General features: G+C 41.9%; 1 long non-coding RNA gene across 1 annotated transcript; it reads left to right on the top strand.

Moving 5' to 3' along the window:
• The first annotated feature begins 6,293 nt into the window (after nucleotides 1-6,293).
• Nucleotides 6,294-6,981, top strand: LOC117546860. The gene is made up of 2 exons (XR_004569086.1): nucleotides 6,294-6,626; nucleotides 6,847-6,981. It is a non-coding gene; the product is annotated as an uncharacterized LOC117546860 (long non-coding RNA).
• Nucleotides 6,982-13,271: the final 6,290 nt, after the last annotated feature.

The following is a 13,271-nucleotide window of genomic DNA, read 5'->3' as shown; positions in this document are numbered from 1 at the left end:
TCGCAGAGCAAAAGTTAGCTGCTAATGGTATCCACCAGAGTGGCTGCTGCTTCGAGTCTTGGCAATGCGGCAGTCTTACACACACACACGACCAAATAAGGAGTGAGAGTGCCGCGTAGCCAAAACCGGAAGCTGCATACGGCTACCATTAGCAGCTAATTTTTGTGCTCCGATTTTTACATAAAAATGGAAGTATGGATTATAAATAATTGCTTCAAAGCCACAGATACATTATCAGTGCATGACATTAAGGATTTTGGGAGATGGCCCTGTGGGCCATCTAAGCTAATTTAGAGATGGCCCTGAGCCCAATAGAGATTGCCCTGAAAAATGCGTGCGGACGAAATGGCACGAAGGGTTTGGGGGGCCTCCGTCCCCCTGGAAAATTTAGATTTTTGCAGGTCTTAGATGCTGTCTGGTGCATTCTCTAGACTGAATTATAAGATGAACCACCACAATATTATATTGTACAATTTCAATTGTATTCTTCATTTCACTTGTTTGTTTGTTCTTGTTTGTGTTTGCTCGCTTGCATTCCCTGCATAGCTATAAGAAATACTTAAGTTGTTGGTCAAGACACTTTCCATCTGATGAAGGCAAATGCCTTCCCAGATGTAAAAAAGTAGAAAACATTACATTCAGTTATTAATGCCAAAACAAACATTTACACTAGTATGGCCCCTGTTAAAAATGTTTGTAATGTTATCTACTGTAAGTTGGTCGAACGAATGCCTCCTCATCCGGAAGCTGACCCGAGCAGCAGTCGAGAGGCGCCGAGCGCATCCGCGAAGCACACAAAATGGCGACGTCATAGTTCCCATTAGCCGGCAAATCTAAATCTCTATGGTCAAAATGTCCGGTCAAAATAATTTCCCTTTAGCGCAATACCGCTTCAGTTGCGCCACTTATGTGACAGACAAGAAGAGTATGCGACAGACAAGAATAGTCAATTCTAATGTCTAACACTTAATGTGGAGAAAGAGATGTCCTGTGTGGGTTGATTGTGCATTGATCTGATGCCTCGGGGTTCCGGTGGGCATGTAAACAAATGCATAATGCTGCGCTATACTTTGTGACCTCACCCAGTTGCATAGCGACACTTATTGTGTAGGTGTCTTTTAATAAGCAGGTAGTCATATCATTAGCTAGAACTAGCTGGATCTGATCGATATGGACATAAACGCGAGTGAAGTCTAATCTGACGGGAGAGAGAGATCAGCTGAGCAGGCTGACTAGTGGACATGCAGCTCTGCATGATCACATGCAGCGGTGAGCGGACAAAACACACACCAGGTTAGAATATCACACGTAGCTATTTTAATTACCTCTCAAACTACCTAAACTAGTTATAGATATGTTTAGTTTTACTGTCAGGTCACTCATTACTGGATCCGCGAGCTGCATGATACTGGCACAATAGATTGCCCGATCGGGCAACCAGCAGGTGAGGCTTCATTGCCCGAGCTAAATACTAGATGGCCCCGGGCCATCGGGCAGTCCTTAATGTCGAGCCCTGATTATTAACCTATGGATAAACCGATTCATCCGCATTTTTTCTCGTTTTAATGCCATTGAACACGTCTTTTGATCAGATTGACAGCTACGGTGAGACAATCTCCCGTAAAAGCTCCGTAAAGGTACGTGTTGTGTTGTCTGTGTTTGCTTCCCTGTCGCGAGATCGGATCGCTAAGATACTATACTTAAATAATCTGTGGAGTCTCAGCTTTAATTCAGATATATTGTATGTGCAGTTTCGATAAGTAATAAGGGTATCTTTATTTTGAATTCTGTGCTAAAGTGCGTCGGCATTTTTTTTTTTAAATGAATAAAACCGCACGTCCCTGCGGTTTGAATATCACGCATGCGCATATCGCGGTTATCGCCATGACACGGTATATCGTTCAGCCCTAATGTAGAGTATTCGCATTTGGTCTCTTTTGTCCTTCTGCAGGCACCGTACCGGATGTAGGGATCTAGAGGCGGGGTTCGAGTAGTGTTGTGATAACTGCCATGTGTATGTAATGTTGCTCCGTCACTATTAAGGTTATTAAACCAAGTTCTATGATAAACATGACTCGTTTATGAGAACTTCAAACACATATGAACCTTCTCAGAGACTCCATTTGTCTTTTTATTTTAAGTTTCTCTCCTGGGAGCATCAGTTTTCTTCAATACCGCTATTTTATTGTCCTTTTCAGACACCTTAAAATACTGCCAGACTGGTGAAGCCATTTTGGTGAGCTTGTTTTGCCGCGCACAGAGAAAAGTGTCATGTATTTTACGTCATCATTTTACGTCATGCGATCGGCTCTCGCGATCGGCATTTTTAGAGAGCCCGATCGATCGGTAGAGAGTGAGTATCGGCCGATATCGGTCGGTGGCCGATCGATAGAATCCCTAATATGTATTCATTGATTTCTTTATGAATTATCCTCCCACAATTTCAATTAATCCAAAGTATTTGTTTTTATTTGCTTTTACACAATTTAAAAGAAAAGGTGAATAAAGAAGCACATTAAAACTAAAGTATCAATGTATGTCCAGAGCACTATAGATATTATATATATATATTCACTCTATATATACTAGAGTATATATAGAGCACCCGGCTCTAGTATTGAGATTTTCAAGGACTGGATGGAGGAAATATTGTCAAAAGTGATTCATAAAACAGTTTTCATTTGTGGTGACTTCAATATTGACCTTCTAAATCCAAATAATCACAGCATGACAGAAGAATTCATCAACACAATGTCCAGCATGAGTTTATATCCAAACATTACTAGACCCAGCAGAATCACATCGCACTGTGCTACTCTCATAGACAATATATTCACAAATGACAGAGAAAACAACACAGTAAGTGGATTATTAATAAATTATATAAGTGACCACCTAACAGTATTTGCAGTTTATGACAGAAACTACAGTAATAACATGCCGGACAAAGCCATTCAATACAAACGAGTTAGATCAGAGGAAGCAATGAACGCTTTAGCACAAAGATGGGATGATTTATACAAAGAAAACAATATTGACAGTGCATATGATCAATTCTTGATCATTATATAATACATACTGCCCAATTGTCAAATACAGTAGATAAATGAAATATGCAGAATGTCCATGGATCACAAGGGGTTTACAAAATGCCTGTAAAAAGAAAAATTCATTGTATAGAGATTTAATGCGAAATAAAACAAAAGAGACAGAGATTAGATATAAAAAATATAAAAATAAATTAACAATTATAATAAGGACCTACAAAAGTGAATACTATCGGAAAATACTAGACAAAAATAAAATCAACATTAAAAGGAATATGGAGCATACTGAATAGTATTATAAAAAAATGGGTCTAGAAAAAGGAGTTATCCTACATTCTTCATTGACAAGGATAAGGAAGAGGAAAATATGGATGTTGTATCCAACAGTTTCAATGATTTTGAAACTGCTTTTAATTGAACTATTCACATCTTAAACTGCACTGTAACTTTTAACCATGTATTTTTTATTTTATTGTTTATTTTCTTTTCTTTTTAATGACTGATTTTAAATGCCATTTTCTTAATGTCTTTCGTTTTTTGTAAAGCACTTTGAATTGCCTTGTGTTGAAAGGGGCTATATAAATAAACTTGCCTTGCCTTGATTTCTTTGTAAATGGTGGACCTGAATTAGCAGGCAAAATCCCTGATGGAGGAACATCAGGAAAAAAACTGGAACACTTAATCCTTTCTCAATGTTCCTCACAGCAGTGCATGAAAGGGAAGTAGTTGATATTGTAACGAAATGTAAAAACAAAAAATCTACAGATTGTGATGACATTGACATGACTGCATTAAAAAAAGTTATAGATGTTATTTCAAAACCATTCACACACATATGTAGCTTATCATTCCAAACTGGTGCATTTCCTAACAAAATGAAAACAACAAAAGTCATACCTTTGTTCAAAGCTGGGAACAAACATCACTTCACAAACTATAGACCTGTCTCACTTCTACCACAATTATCAAACATTCTTGAAAAGCTTTTCAATAACAGACGATTTCATAGAAAAACACAAACTTCTCACCGAAAGTCAACACGGATTCAGAGCCAATAGATCAACATCGATGGCTTTAATAGACTCACTTGAAGAAATGACTAGCTCAATTGACCAAAAGAAACATGCCATTGGAATATTCATTGACCTAAAAAAAGCATTTGACACAATTAATCATGGCATATTAATAAAGAAACTGGAACGTTATGGAATCAGGGGTGTAGTTTTGGAATGGGTAAGGAGTTATTTAACCAACAGGCAACAGTTTGTGAAGCTGGGAGAGTGTTGTTCTTCATATTTGGACATTACATGCGGTGTCCCCCAGGGGTCAGTATTGGGGCCGAAACTACTTATTATGTATATTAATGAAATATGCAATGTATCGACAGTACTCAAGTTTTTTTTGTTTGCTGATGACACTAATATATTTTGTTCTGGGACAATGCACAGCTACTATTGGAAGAGATCACAGCTGAAATATGCAAACTAAAGTTATGGCTAAACAGTAATAAGTTATCATTAAACTTGAATAAAATAACATTAATCATATTTGGAAATAGCAATACACTAGCATCCATTAAGATAGATGGGATTTTCATTGAGAGTTAAAGAACATAAATTCTTTGGAATCACAATTGATGAGAAACTGAGCTGGAAACCTCACTTAAAACATATTCATTCTTATTTAAGTTACTGTGCAGAGGTTTGGGGCAGTAATTATAAAACTACAACACAATCCCTATTTATTCTACAAAAAAGTGCAATACGACTTTGTGACGAAGGTAACTTCGTCACTGTGAACTGACGGCTTCGGCCCTGGTAACTCAGCACTTTAGTGAACAGTTTTGCACTTTATTAGCGTGATTGCACAGTACCGTTTGGTATGGCATTTGCACATTTTAAATACTAATTATTGAGATAGTATTTATTAAAGGATTGTGTGTACCTGGTGCCCTGTGTTGTCTCCTACCCCCTCACCTGTGTCTAGTTGCTGATTAGTGTGTGGGTATTTAGGCTCTGTTTCCCTGTCTTTTAGGGAGTGGGTGTGTGTGTGAGATCCTGGTGGCTGCAGGCTGGGCTCACGTGAACAGCAGCAGCAGCAGCAGGATTGAAGCTGTGTGTAATGTGTTCATATTTTAATAAATGCCCACGTCGGGTTACATTTTTGGACGTTCTGCCTCTGCCTCCTTGCTTGGTCTGGGCCGCTCAACGAAAAAAACTAAACTAAACTATGTCACATTTAACCAACTAGTGCCCACATGCATGAGTCATATTTAAATCAGTACATTAAAAATACATATTATTCAATATATGTATTTTTATAAATATATTTATTGTTGGTAGGTTTGCTCTTCCGTAATACATTTTAATTATTATAAAAAAGTACATGTGTATAATAATACTTACATATTTTTACTTAAATAAGATATGAATGCAGTACTTTAACTTGTAATGGAGTATTTTCACAGTGTGGTGTTTGTACTTTTACTTCAGGATCTACTGCCTGCAGCAAGTGCTGATAAAGGGTCTAAAGTGTTATTAATGTGATAATAAAGTGCTACTGAAGAGTGTAAAGTGTTAATGAAGGGTAAAGGGAACAGACCTGCTCTGTGTATCCGAAGCTGAGGCTGTAAAACAGCGTCCAGTAGCTTCTGGAGTCTCTTCTTCTCCTCTTTGGAAAGAAACAGCTCCTCCTCGAGCTCTGCTATTGTTTGTTCAAACAGAGCAAATATCTCTTCATTAGCAGCAGTGAGTCGCTGCTTCTTCAACGACAGCAGCATTTGGACTTTACTCATGTTTCCTAGATCACCTTTTCCTGCAGACTCCGTTAAACACACCGTTTCTCTCTGCATCAAACTCTCAATCTGACTAGTGTTGCTAACGTGTTTCCAGCTAGCATGCTAAGCTAGCTCCTATAGTCCGAGGTAAACGCTCCAGAAAAAAGAGCACACAGTCCATTCGGAGGTTTATCCAGACACACAGATGGTGGATCAGTAGAGCTGGAGCTCACACACACTTTCTCAGGAACACAGAGAAAGAATCTTAGCGACGAGACCATGGATGTATAATAAGAACTGGATACAGCTGGGAGGCGGGGCCTCATTCATTCCTATGAGAGTTGCTCATTAGCGTATGATGATAAAATGGCCCAACTTTCGAGAGAGCGAAACGTCACAGATTACCCGGCATGCCTGAGAAGTACCCGTATGTTCGCTCATAGCGCATGCGCAACTTTAACCAAGGCTGAAGTCGTAGGCCGTGTCTCAATTCAGGGGTTGTATCCTTCGAGGTACGCAGCCTACGCGGTCGACGCAGGATGCGGCCGACGAGACCGCGTAGGCTGGACCGAGCGGCCTACGAAATGAGACGGTCTAGCCTACGGAGCGCTTCGTATTTACGTCACGTGATACGCGCTGTTCGGTTGCGTTGCTCAAGCAGCCTGCTAGCAAATTAGCTGAAAAGGATCCAGAAACTTTACTTTTAAAATGTTTGGAGATCACCGTCGGAGATTAAATAAAGAGAACCATGGCCAGATAAATAAGATGAAGCTGTTCCTTTAGCCCCCAGTCATGTTACATCAGTAAGTTAACAAGTAAATGATATATAGCTGATGTAATTTAATCATATTATTTAATATATTTAAAATAAGTCTTAATTTTTCTGTACTAATAAAACAATATGTTTTTTTAATGGAACAAAAGCATGTTGTATAGATTGATTGTTAACAATATTAGTGTTCTAATCTTAATAGCTGTGATTATAACAGTTTATATTCTCCTTCTTCCCCTAACCCTGCCCAGATGATGTCCCACTGACCCCAGGTCAGCACCTCCAGGTCCAGCAGCACCGTGCCCCCCGCTCTGCTGAAATACACAATTAAACATTTTCTATGACCTATTTCTTGTATTAATAAAATTAAACTGAAGACAGTTTAATGACCTAGAGATATCCTATTATTCCACTGCTTATGTACACATGTTGTAAATAATCTTTAAAACCTCAGTAAATGAAATAAACAATGTGTTTAACAATTACAATTTAATATTGTATTTTCATCTTATCACAAAGTAGAGGTAAGAATATATCCATCCTCTCTCTGAAGCTTCATGTCTTCTATTATTATAACTTTCATCATTGAGACAGAGGAAATCAATCATATTATTTAACATCACCGGCAGTAACACAAATATCAGCAAAAGTGTGTTTATGGAGTTGTTAATTTGTATTATATGTGCAGCAAGTATATAGAAGCAGCTGTTTGGGGAATCAGACAGACTCAAGCTATAATCGTTAGATATCTATTAAAAGAAAAGACACATACAAAATCAAATTCTGAAAGTAAGACACAAGTCTGTAGGACGGCAGTAAGCAGAGGTCTGGGTGGAGGATGCTCCTGACCGCCGTTTTGCTTTCTCCAGCACCTCGGGGGGTCCAGCTGGATGGCAGCTCTGTCCTGATGATCCGCTGGGGTTAGGGGTCCTTCTCCAGCACCTCGGGGGGTCCAGGTGGATGCAGCTCTGTCCTGATGATCCGCTGGGGTTAGGGGTCCTTCTCCAGCACCTCGGGGGGTCCAGGTGGATGCAGCTCTGTCCTGATGATCCGCTGGGGTTAGGGGTCCTTCTCCAGCACCTCGGGGGGTCCAGGTGGATGCAGCTCTGTCCTGATGATCCGCTGGGGTTAGGGGTCCTTCTCCAGCACCTCGGGGGGTCCAGGTGGATGCAGCTCTGTCCTGATGATCCGCTGGGGTTAGGGGTCCTTCTCCAGCACCTCGGGGGGTCCAGGTGGATGCAGCTCTGTCCTGATGATCCGCTGGGGTTAGGGGTCCTTCTCCAGCACCTCGGGGGGTCCAGGTGGATGCAGCTCTGTCCTGATGATCCGCTGGGGTTAGGGGTCCTTCTCCAGCACCTCGGGGGGTCCAGGTGGATGCAGCTCTGTCCTGATGATCCGCTGGGGTTAGGGGTCCTTCTCCAGCACCTCGGGGGGTCCAGGTGGATGCAGCTCTGTCCTGATGATCCGCTGGGGTTAGGGGTCCTTCTCCAGCACCTCGGGGGGTCCAGGTGGATGCAGCTCTGTCCTGATGATCCGCTGGGGTTAGGGGTCCTTCTCCAGCACCTCGGGGGGTCCAGGTGGATGGCAGCTCTGTCCTGATGATCCGCTGGGGTTAGGGGTCCTTCTCCAGCACCTCGGGGGGTCCAGGTGGATGCAGCTCTGTCCTGATGATCCGCTGGGGTTAGGGGTCCTTCTCCAGCACCTCGGGGGGTCCAGGTGGATGCAGCTCTGTCCTGATGATCCGCTGGGGTTAGGGGTCCTTCTCCAGCACCTCGGGGGGTCCAGGTGGATGCAGCTCTGTCCTGATGATCCGCTGGGGTTAGGGGTCCTTCTCCAGCACCTCGGGGGGGGTCCAGGTGGATGCAGCTCTGTCCTGATGATCCGCTGGGGTTAGGGGTCCTTCTCCAGCACCTCGGGGGGTCCAGGTGGATGCAGCTCTGTCCTGATGATCCGCTGGGGTTAGGGGTCCTTCTCCAGCACCTCGGGGGGTCCAGGTGGATGGCAGCTCTGTCCTGATGATCCGCTGGGGTTAGGGGTCCTTCTCCAGCACCTCGGGGGGTCCAGGTGGATGGCAGCTCTGTCCTGATGATCCGCTGTGCACTTTTCAGATTAGGGGTCCTTCTCCAGCAGATTCATTTCTCCAGAATTGTCCTAATTACAGAGAAAAACAAGAGAAAAAGAAAAAAGGGAATTAATCATATTAAACACAGGGTTGCAAAAGTGTTATTGCAAAATGTAACTAAGCATTTCAGACAAACAATCCTTAATTGTCTAGATGGAAATAGGGGTCCACGCGCACCCCTCGGAATTTGTTATGCCACCTGATTTTTCTTAATCCTTAAAGTGTCCTCCTAAGACCCAAGCTGTTTTTTTATATGCATTTTTTATTTCTCTTTGCTATTTGGGCTTATTGGAACCTGATAAGTATACAAACTAAGTATCATCTTTTGACATGATGTACTTTTAGAGAAAAATGATGTCCACATGTGGACACTCGTTCTGAATTTCCCAAAAAGTCATTAAAGTCACCTTTTTGTAATAGAGTGAACAACTATTTTATTTCCACCTTGAACACAGCAGTTTTTCCTGGCTGCTTTTGCATGTATTAATAACTTATACACACATCATTTTGCATGTTTTGCAACATGTTTTGAACATCTGAGAGAAAAAACAACATGAAAACACTGCATTTTTGCTCCTTTTGGACTGTCACAACCACAGTACGGCTCATTTAAAACGCTACAAACAGTTGCAGGAAGACATCATATGCCTGTAACAAAATATAAAACATTCAAAGCATTTTGCATTGTTGCATCTAATAATACCACATAGGCTACTATTGTATGTGTTTTGAACATCATTGTGAAAAAACAAAAGTCACAAAAACTTGGACAGTTACAGTATGGCTTATGTGAAATGTTGCATTGGTCATGTAAAAAAATGAATAGGAATGCCCTTTTCTTTAGGAACATGTACACACCTATGTGTGAAAGGCTGTGTAACAGTTGCGATCGCCTTGCAAGCACAAGAACACTTTGCAGGTCACACAACGCACTCGGGTTCTTCCAGTGCATCCTGCTACCCTGCAGCGCACCGCGTTCTTCAGGCTGATCATCTCTGGGAGATGGGCATTCGCCCTCCTGCGGACCGAGACATGGGGCACTGCCATCACAGGACGTTTCTTCCCTTGATTTGAGTTGTCTTCTTCCTCTGACTGTTCAGAGAGGTCTGCATCGCTTCCTTGACCGTGATGCTGGGCCAAGAGGGTCATAGCCATTTCCGTACGGAACTCAAGGAACTGCATGATGCTCCTCTTTGGTGCAGCACATATTGCGAGGTCTTTGCGGTAGAGTAGCCAGCTGTTGGCTAAAGCCAGATCCGTGAAGTGCATTAGCATCCGCATCGTCCACTTCTTAGTACGGGCGCTCATGCGATAGTAGCTAATCATTCTATCGATCAAATCAACTCCACCCATCTTGAGGTTGTACTCACGGACAATGCTTGGTCGCGAGACACTCACATATTGTTTCAATTTCTTGTCCCAGCGCTGGCAGGTGTCTTCAGGCTATGTGCCATGAACAACAGACATCATCAATACTGGTTTGTTGTCGTACCACTTCACTAAACACAACTTTCCGTCTTCAGTGGAAAGTTCTGATGAGGTATACCTCTTCCTGTGTTTTTCATGGTTTTGTCAGAGGGTAGCTTCTCCTTCGTGCCAGCGAGTCGATTCTTCATTATTGTACCAGTAATGTACATCTCCTTCTTCATCATTTGTTACACACATCGGATGCTTGTGAAGAACCGGTCACAATACACTTTCGTGCCACGATGCAGAGTTTGACACAGACGAGCCAAGACTAAGCCTCCCAACCCCAGGCCCACCTCTTCTTCTTCGACCTGCTCAAGCAGTGCACCTTTACCTTGATACAGATCAAAGTCCAGCACAATGCCATCTGCTGTAGCACAAACGAAGTTCTTGATGCCAACTGGGTTTGGCTTCATTGGCAGATATTGTCTGTATAGGCTCCTGTGAAAGGAATCATCTGCTCATCAATAGATGCACATTCAGGTCGATTCTGAGACTTGCAGCCTTGCAGAATCCGATCCAGAAAAGGCCTCACCTTCCAGAATTTGTCCCTCTTCCTCAGATCTTCTGGCACATCATCATCAATTAGCACTTGTATTGATCCCCTCAGTCTGAATAATCTGTCGCGCGTGAATTTGTCAGTGATGGCAGTGATTCTCAAGGCTTTGGACCAGTACATCCTGATTGTTGGGTATCGGATGCAGGACATCAAAATACAGGCACCAAAAAAGTGGTAAACCTCATCTACAGAGGTGTTGAGTGGGTCCCCACTCCTAGACAGTGACATAGCATTAGAGCAATCTGAAATCATTTTCATCAAATCTCTATCTATATACTGTTCAAAATAGTTTAGTGGGGTCCAGCCATTCCTGTCAAGCTCAGTTTCGTCCTCATGCTCAAACTGGGCAAGGTCTGGCGTCAATGGAGTAGCCCTCCAGCGCAACCCACGTCCTGCACAACCAGAATCAGAATACAAATAGTACTTATTGCAAAGTAAGTTACATATTTTTACCCATGCAAGCAATTCACTGAGGTGTATTGGTGCATAACGTAGTTGAATCTGAGTGGACGTTTATATGAAATTTGAAAATGTACCCTCAAGGCATGCTAAAATAATAACAATTACCTTTATTGGGCTGTCCCTGAGTGCTTGGTCCTGGTGTTGGCTCTTCCGAGTCATCATCGGAGCGATCAGCCTCGATCTGCTGAGTTTGACGGCGCCGTCTGGGAGTGCGGGATGAACCTGTATCTGTCCCTGTCCCTGTCCCTGTCCCTGAACCTGTCAACAAGTGTTGTAAATAAGCATTTTGCTTCCTATCCTTCACCTAGCCCTGAGGCCCTGCCTAAAATAAACAAATATCCACTGGGTCTTGGCTAACCATTATTTGCACCACGGAGACGTTTACGCCCTCTGCTGTGCTCAGTGGGCTGAGGAATGGGGTCCTCATCATCACTACTCTCATCCTCATCCTCACTGCTGCTTTGCTCCTGTGGTGGGGGTTGATAATTGGCATCCAAGATGGGATCATCGTTGTCAGACAAGTCTTCCAAATCTGAGTTGTCTCCATCAATTAACCCAAGTAGCTCCAATGCTCTTTGCACAGAAAAACGCTCTGGAAATAAAAACATGAAAAAAATCTAATTTATATATGTATGTATTTATGTATTTATTTGTTATTTATTTCACTGGGACAATGTACAGCTTTTTAGCTGCACCAGAGTTAGCTATAAGCTATTTTACTTGTGCACATTTTTACTAACATATTAGCATTTTCGACCAACCTAAGTCCCGATGTACACATACATACATCATGTTTAGCGGCATACCAAATTGTTATTTTTACACATTTTTTGTCACATTTGCATGTCATGACAAACGTACAATGCTTTGATAAATATCTAAATCAGAGAAAGCCTTGAAATATGATAGGACTTCTTACCTTGTCGAGGTTTGTATTTGGAGCTGCCACTTGAATTATCCCTTGTGTTTGCCGCCATTTTGAATTGTTACCGTAGTGTGTTGTACTCTTCTGACACCACCAGATGGCAGTGTAATTGCCCACATACGTGGCCATGAGGCCCCAGTTCAGCAGAATTAACGACTGTGGTCATATGACCAAAAATGTGATGTCCACGCATGTGTACGCCAGGCCCTAGGAGGATTTATTAAGGATTAAGAAAAATCAGGTGGCATAAAAAATTCAGAGGGGTGCGCGTGGACCCCTATTTCCATCTAGACTATAAGGGATGATTTAAAATGATGTACTAAATAAATGAAATGACAGTCACACGTGCATCCCTTTGACAGCACAAACTAACATCAAGCAAAAGGCTGCTGCAAAAGGCTGCTGTCTATTTTGGATTGTTTTATTATTATGGGATTAGGATAAATTAAATACACTTTAACCTAAATAAAAGATGATCAAATCTGGTGGAAATATTTAAAATAGGCTTTTCTTTTAGCCCTACCTCAAAGCAGCATGAGCTGAATAAAAAGGTTGTAATTTTGTCCCAAAGTTTAATAAACAGTAAAACATTGGAACATGTCAGAAACATAAATAAAGCTAACAGCAGACGTCAGGGTAGCATTTTATAAATCCCACGTACTGTAGGCTATACCGGTCTAAATGTTTTCACTTTGGTCTATGTATGTAATATAAAGTATAACTTATCTATAACAGAACCAAGATCTCTGTTTGACTTTAGTAAACTTCTGAATTGAATTAAAAAATAAGTGTAAACAACAGTGCAGTACATCCAGCTAGCTAGTTAGCGTCACATAATATGTATCCGTATTATTTAACGAAAATGTACGTTGTAATGCCCCTTGGGTTTGACGTGTGTGACGTTAGTTAATTTAAAGTAAGTTAAAACCCAATACTCACATTTATTAGTGATTCCTCTGCTCGCTGCTGCTTTCAAATCCACTCTGCTGGGAGACCGGAGGCCATTTCATTTGAACAAAACTCCCTCTTCCCTGCGCGCATTGCACCCTGGGATATGGTAGGCCAAGGAGTGTACATCAGATGTATCCTTCAAATTGGGGAAAAGTAGGCTGCATTCCTGGGCCGCATTCAGAGGAGTCTC

Source organism: Gymnodraco acuticeps, unplaced genomic scaffold (assembly GCF_902827175.1).
Source record: "Gymnodraco acuticeps unplaced genomic scaffold, fGymAcu1.1, whole genome shotgun sequence".
Classification (NCBI taxonomy): domain Eukaryota; kingdom Metazoa; phylum Chordata; class Actinopteri; order Perciformes; family Bathydraconidae; genus Gymnodraco; species Gymnodraco acuticeps.
Note: the sequence above shows the minus strand (reverse complement) of the source record. Positions and strands in the feature narration are given on the sequence as shown.